Genomic DNA, 8,411 nt, shown 5'->3' on the forward strand with positions numbered 1-8,411 from the left:
AGGTGAAGCATTGATGGTGATAGGAATTTCTCCAACTATAGCTTTTACTTGTTGGTGGAGAGATGAGGGGACGGCCTTTAGGTCATGAAGCCAAGGGCGTCCCAACAGCAAATTGAATGAAGCTTTAATGTCCGCTACTTGGAAAGTAGTAGCATGTTATATTGCTCCCGCCGTTATATTTATGGTAATTTTACCAAGAGCTTGACAAAGAGTGTTGTCGTAGGCCCTTATTCCTTGTGTAGACGGAGTTAAATCTCCATCCCTTATTCCTAGCATCCTCGCAGTTCTAAGTGGACAGACGTTGATGGCCGATCCATTGTCTACAAGAGTGATAGGGACATTCATTCTCTTGCAAACAACCGTGAGGTTTAGTGCCTTATAATGTTTGTCACCTTCTAAAGGTAAATCCTTGTCAGAATAGGTGATCAAATTAATTGGACTAGGAAGATCACTTGTGAGGAAGTTGGCTAACCCCTCAGGAGTGGTGTTAGAATCTATCCCTATTTTGTCCAAGGCATTCATTACAGCCAACCTATGCTCTCGAGATGTCGCCAAAAGTTTCCATACGTTCATTTCAACTTTTGTTTTCTTAAACTGCTTAACGATATCATTGTCTTCATTGATAGGTATGGGAACTTGTTGTGTGGTTGGCATGGATTGTGTTGAAACGGGAGGTTGCATTCTCCCGGATCTTGTGAGGACGTCTATTGATGAGTCTTCTTCATCCCAAAAGTCATCCATGGCGTATGATACAGAAGGTGGAGATCCTACTATGTCTTTTAAATAGACGTCTTCTTCATCACTGTCCCAAACTCCATTAATGCTTGCATCGTCCTCTTGTGGAACTTGGACTAGTTTCTTTTCATCAATCATCTTCTGAATTAAATCCTTAAATTTAAAACAATTTTCGATGGTGTGACCCCCTGACTGATGATACTGACAGTAATATCTATCTGTCCTTTTCAATTATTCGAATGGTCTCGGTTCGAGAGGTTTGATCACGCCACTCTCGGAGAGCATTTCAAACATTTGTACATATGGGATCCTAATTGGAGTGTAGATTCTATTACTCTTCTTTGGTTTTTCGGTGACTTGTAAAGGAAAACGCTTTGCCTCATAAGTCGTTCCCTTGCTAGCTAGAGGTAATGAGATCTTATTGGCTTCCACAAGATCTTGAATGAGGTTTTGAAACCTGTAGCATTCATTTGTGGTATGACCGTTTCCTTGATGGTACTTGCAGTAGGATTTGGGATCCCACCTTGGAGATCGTTTTTCTGGTGTTGGATCCTCTGTAGGACCAATAGGTTTGATTAGTCCTTGATTATAGAGATGATCAAAAGTAGCATCATAGGTCATTCCCATGGGTGTTAATTCTCTCTTGGGTTTTCTTTTTGAGGGTGGAATCTCGTCATATTTCTGCTGAAGTTCTTTTACAACTTTGAGAGTTTCATGTAGCAAGTGCGATCCTTCCATTATAGACAATGTGAGCGATTGTATGTCCTCTTTTCTTGCTGGTTCTGGAAGGTTATCCATGGCGTCGAAAAAGATCTCCTCCTCTTCTTTGATGGCATGAATTTCTTTGACAGGTTTAATGAGAGACGAGGGGTCAACCTCGTTTTCCTCATCAAAGATAGCCAAGGCATGAGCGAGAGGTGCATTATCAATACTTGGCTTCTTGCTGGCAGGGGGCAATGGTAGCTTGTTATTGTCGATTAAGTCTTGGATAGCTTCCTTAAGCTTCCAACAGTTTTCGGTGAGATGGCCCCTACCTTAGTGATACTTGCAGTGTGCATTGGGGTTCCAATTAGCCGACCTCTTTTCGACTGGTGGGTCCCCAAATGGTCCAATTGGATTTATAAGACCTTTTGCATTTAATCGATCAAATGCGGTGTCATAACTCATGCCAATAGGAGTAAAGGTCCTCCTAAATGGTTTCATTTGTCCTTGATTGTTCATAGCAAGGACTTCACCTAGGTTAAAAGTGCTAACGTTGTTTGAGTGGGTGGTTTTGGAAGAAGAAGGATTGTCGTTCTCCTTTCCTTTCCAGCCACTGTTGGAGTTATTATTGGCAGCTTTTAACTTAGCCAGGTCGTCTTCAATATTGATCCCAATGTCGTAAACGGCCTTGAAGGTATGGAGATTGTTTTGATACTTGAGATGCTTGGAATATTTTTCTTGAAGGTTTTTTGATGAACAACCTTACAGATTCTTTTTCACTCGGCACCTCGATCATCTTAGCTGAGGTTTCTCTCCATTTGTTAAAGAAAGAGGTGAAGCCTTCGTTCTCTTTCTGCTTGAGGATTTCAAGCTCCCTATGGTTAGTCTCAACTTGAATGTTGCATTTGTATCTATCAACGAAAGCGTTTGCTATGGACTCCCAGGTAGAGGTCTTTTCTTTCTCGAGAGAAAAGAACCATTGTTGGCAAACGGTCTCGAGAGATAGTGAGAACAGAGAGGAGAAAACCTTCTTATCGATACCCTTAATACTCATTATTTTCTCGAAGGCTCTTAAAAGAAAATAAGGGTTGTCGGTTGCTTTGAATTTCGAGATGTCGTTGGCATTGAACTTCTGCGGAAGAAGATCTTTGTCCATCGAGACCCCTTGTGAACTAATCCCTTGAAACTTGTAGTCGCTAGATAGCTTGCTTAGACTCTCTTGCATGAGGTCCATCTGTTGTTGCTTCACGGGATCATCGATCTTAAGTGTGAGGAGCTTCAGTGCCTCTGTCACGGTAACCAGTTGGTTCCTAAGCTCATGGACTTCTTCTTGTGTTTCCATTATTGTCCTAGCTTTCCTCTTATGAGCTATGGGTTTGTCGAAAAGTTGGACTTGTACGAAAAGGTTGTCTTTGATTAACCGTCCTTCCTTTCTTGACCATGCGCTGTAATTTAAACCATTTTGCGTTTTAATTACTTAACTCAAATCGACTTGACTTTACGGTTTTTAAAGAAGGAAAAATTAAAAAAATGGGTGCATATTTTTGGCAAAAATAATGTATATATTTTTAGGGAACTAAGTATAGTTTTTAAATTGGAGGATTCATATCCGACTTACCCCCCTAAAAAAAATGACAGGACTAGCGCCTCTCTTTGTAGTGTAGCGCCAGACGATAGAGCTGTCGCCAGGCGCCACACTCCACATAGTGGCGCTACAGTCTAGTTCTCTAAAGTTCCGGATATGGTTTAGTCAAAGAGGGTCCATGGTTAATTGTCCGAATGCACCGCGCGGAAGCCTAACCGTGAAGGGTTGGCGCGAGTGGATGGGACACCGCGAGTTTTTAGAAAAAACTCGCTTCCATGGTTTGGTGAATTCAACAATCTCGGATGTACCCTTTGTTGCTCAAAGCGTTCAATCAGGTAGATGAAGCATGAATTCCCAGAGGGTTATGTCCATATGTAGAACACATATGGGTTTCAGAAAAGTGAGAAAAACTCAATCAGGAAGTAGGATTGAGCAAACAATGCGAAAAACTGGTTGAAATTAGAACGCATATTTCGGGCTCGGTATTGGAAGAATTTGGCGCCATCAAACAGAGATTGGCGCCAGGTTTTAACTGTAGCGCCTGGCGACAGAAATGTCGTCTGGCGCTACAGCTAAAATTCTGGCGCTAATATATACTCTGGTCGTTGACGCTAATTCCTACATGCCTCAGCAACTTTCTGTGCTCGATAAAATTTTCCAGTTTCGCGCAGTGTTATTTCGGTCCTAGTTGTGAAAGATATTTCTCAAATTTCCTACGTGTAAAATCCTATGTTTTAACTCGTTACGGATGGTCTTTCCAATGAGATCTTTTTTATGCATATGACAATAATGTTAATCAAAATTACGCACATGAAATACTTAGAACGTTTCGAGTCTCATCCACTCATTCTAAATCATTGCCAAAATAAATTTTAGGAATTAAAATAGAAATCCTCCCCAGTGGAGTCGCCAAAAACTGTTGGGAATATTTCAAGCGTTAATCCCCTAGCTTGAACCCCACTGTGATCATACACTAAAGTACGGTGGCGTCCAAAGGGAAAGAAGATAGAGCAAAAGAGTCGCCAATAAGTTTTTTAAGGAACTTGTAAACCGTTCACGAGGTAAAGGTTACACCCCTTAAAGATCCAAGACATCGTCAACTCCATAAGGTCTTGAACCAAATAGGGTTCGGGGATGAAGGTACAAATCCAACCTAAAAGAGATTGAATCTGCCCTAACAATAGGCCTCTACTTTATTTTGATCGTATTCATGCGCGCTTTCTGACTAACATATAATTAATAGGATTAACCTAAACCTGTTTATCTATGTTGGTTGAATATTAATGCACAAATAAACCTATTATTGGCGATCATTGGAATTATAATCATATTAACCCTAAATAAGATTATTAATTATCTTATTAAGCGTGATTACAAGTACAAATTCCCTTTAAACATGCATAAAAGGCGTGATCAAGCAATAACAATAAATATCAAGCAACATAATAAATAATCATCATAATAAATAATTATAAAAACTATAATAATAATAATTAAAATTATAATAATTATGTTAAAGCGTAATAATAGCAAGATCCTAGGCATGATACTAACAAGATTAATAACAAACCCTAGCATGTCACTAAACAATAAAAATCATATTTTCAACCCTAACATGATACTAACATGAATATTAGGAAAGAAAATAGATGGCATCGTAACAATCATCACTTAGTATTAATGTTACCCTAGACATGATACTAGGAATCATAATAACAACCTAAGCATGAACTCTATATTATAACATCAATAAAAACCATTAAAATACTTACTTTGATGCCTCGTACCTCTTTCTAATAATAAAATACACACGTTAGTAACTTTAACGAAAATAATAAACAACAATTAAATTAAATAATTTAAATAGAGATTTGGGACCAAACCCTTAGAAATTAAACCTTTCACGTCTATGGCGAAGGCAACTTCGAATATGGCTAGGTGTATCTAAATCTAATGAATGCTGAATTTTTATATTTAAGAGAAGGCTAGTTTAGAAGAGAGAGAGAGAGAGTAATCAAGAAAACTTGATGAGAGTTGGTGAATAAAAACGGAGTTTTTAGCACGTTATTTATAAAGAAAATCAGCTAAAAAATACTTACTTATCAAAAAAAAAAGGTTACAATAGGTGTTATATATTAGCTAATTAAATTAGTTGGCTATTTATTATCATCTAATTGATAAGTGGGGACTACAAACAAAATATTTTGACAAATTCTGAATTTTTTGACGGACTTTGTGGATCGGTAATGATAACATAGTCTAACTTTATCTACTAATCTTTTAAGTTAATGGCGGTTACATTCAAAACGATATATTATTTGGTACTTATTGACAATATTTTAATACTATTATTATTACCCTTCATTTACACCTTTTTGTTTTGCCCCATTTGTTGAACTGCATAATTTTCAATTAACATATTTGAGCAACAATACCTTCAACAGTTTATATGAATATGTTACTTTTCTTATATTACTAAGGATTATTCAAATTTATACTTTTCCTTTTCTCAAGAAAAAGATACGAAATGGACTAACAAATTAAGGAGTAGAAAAATAGATTATTTTCATATCAAAAATAGGAAAAATTGTCAAAATTAATACAAATTTTGAGTGGTCCGCCAAAAACAAGTCTGTATTTTAATTATTTCCGAATTATACAAACTTTAGGGGGTGTCCGCTTTAAACAAGATAATTTACCTACAACTTATATGACCGTTTAATATTTTTTTGTTATAAAATCGTTTAATATTATAATTTACTTCTAATCAAAACTCTAAGCATGGTTAATTATATATATATATATATATATATATATATATATATATATATATATATATATATATATATATATATATATATATATATATATATATATATATATATATATATATATATATATATATATATATATATATATATATATATATATATATATGTCTTAATTAAATATTAAATAAATCCTAACTAAATAATTAATTAATTTCATGTTAGAAAGAAAGTAAATAATTAACTGCTATTATTATTATTATTTTAAAAATTATTGTTAATGTTATTATTATTATTATTATTATTATTATTATTATGGAAATTTGCAAATATCAGCTCAAAAGTTCTTATAAATTGTAAATTGCAGCCTGATTCAACTTTTTCATCAATTTACATGTTGAAAAATTTTCGATTAAAATTTTAGGCTATTTTTGGTTACATTCTTGGTTAAATTTTAACGGGTCTGAATTGAGCTCGGAATTAGCAAAAAAAATAACAGAAATGCCTCGTTTTTACAGCAAAAAATAATTGTCCACAAATCGATAAATTTTTGTTACGCAAAACGGGACACTTACGTTACTTGTTTGCTAATTTGAAGCTCAATTTGGACCCTTAATGCTTAAAATAGCCCCTAAAACCTTAAGCGAAAGTTTTTTAACACGAAATCCGATGAAAAAGTTGAATTAGGCTGTAATTTACAATTTATGAAATCTTTTGGGCTGCAATTTGCAATATTTTTTTATATGACTGCAATATGCAAAATACAAACTTTAAATGGATGCAATTGGCAAATTTTCCTTATTAATTATAAAACTAAAACCCACCACCACCACCCTTCCCACCGCTTCCAACATCCCATCCACCACCTCCCTGTAGACACCTAAAAATGTCTCCCTAAAACCAAACCCGATGATGAACAACCTTTCACCGCCATTATTGGTCGGGTTGAGTATTTAATCTTTGGAGTGCATAAATCCATATTTTCATAAACCAACCCAATTCCTAGCCCATTTCCCCAAACCATAAGTTTTTTTCCTCTTTTTGTGTCTTTAAACCCAAAATAATTCATTTCGTGTCCTTTAAAATAATTCATTTTGTGTCCTTTTTATAAAAACATTTAATACAGTTTATTTTGGTCCATAATCTGGGTCCAATGATTTAATATTTGGATGGGGATTTAAAAGAGTTTTCCAACGATATATTATAAGCCCAAATCGGAGTTATAACGAATAAGTTATGGTCAAAATATTAAATTGAGCCCAAACCGAACCTAAGCCCACCTTACCTACGATCCAATGACCATGTGGAGGGTCTAAATGATTTAATCAAATTCCTAAACCAATTAGGATTAATTGGAAGCTTCTATAAGTTTCTAAAAGATCTTAATTATCCTTTTTGAAAAGATAAGATTAAAGAGTTTGAAATTGAATAAAACTTTTTTCTTTTTGGAAGTCGTAATTCTATCCGAATTGAAAGACGTTCAAAGATAGTCAGATATGATTTTCGTGCCTCATATTTTTTATACAAATTTTATATGGTTGGATAGCCCTTGAAATTATCTTTCCAATGATATATTATAATATCAATTCCGAGCTATAACAGAAAAGATATGAATTAAATGTCAAACTCTATCCAAAACTGACACTGTCTCACTATTTTGGCTATATCTTTTGTTATAAAAAATATTTTAATCTGATTCTAGTGGAGTTAGAAATTATACTTCAAGATCTTTCCAACGATATCTTATTTATCTTATTATGATATCTGGATCAAAAGATATGATAAAAACAAAAACCGCAAAAACTGTTGTCGTCTATCGCAAGAGTTTTATCCGATTCGAATTCTTATCTTTTCTTGATTCTTCGACCCCTCTTTTTTCCTTATAAATAGAGGTCATATCACCCCTTTTTCAATCATCAACAAGCTTTATCATCAAATCATTCTCTTCTCCCTCTTTAGCTTAAACACTAGCCTCCCCATTCTTTCATTATTCTTTCCTTTAAGCACTCCAAAGAGTCCATACAATACCTGAAGTTCTAAACTTTAACCAAGGCGTGATAGGTATAATTTACTGAGGGTTTGGACTAAATCAAATCTAACTTTATTTAATTTAATTTTCATTAGATTTATATTTTTTATTGAAGTTACTAACATTTTATTCATGATGTAGCAATTTAAAGGAACGCGCGGAATGTGAGTAATTAATTAATTTAATTACTCTTATTTTATTTTTTTATTGCTAGTATCATGATTAGGTTAATTTTATATTTGATTTGACTAACGCTATTATTGTTAAATTGCTTCCAATATTAATGTTTATACTATTATTATTTATTGATCACCATATTGCATGTTTAAAGGGAATATGTAATTGAAAATCACGCCTAATAAGATAATTTGGACAACCGGTTTAGGATCCTTTTTAATCTTGTTATTAATTAAAGTGATCATGATATTTTAGAATTATATGTTGCATTAATATTCAACTAATTTAGCTTAATAATAGTTTGGAGCGAATTGAATATCTTTGTTTGTATGCCTTTGAGATCGCAGAAATCACTTTTCACTATAAGAATCGAGTAGAGGCCAATACGGGCGAATGTGACTCCATGACTCACTTC

This window comes from Chenopodium album, chromosome 4 (genome assembly GCF_948465745.1).
Source record: "Chenopodium album chromosome 4, dcCheAlbu1.1, whole genome shotgun sequence".
Taxonomy (NCBI): Eukaryota; Viridiplantae; Streptophyta; class Magnoliopsida; order Caryophyllales; family Amaranthaceae; genus Chenopodium; species Chenopodium album.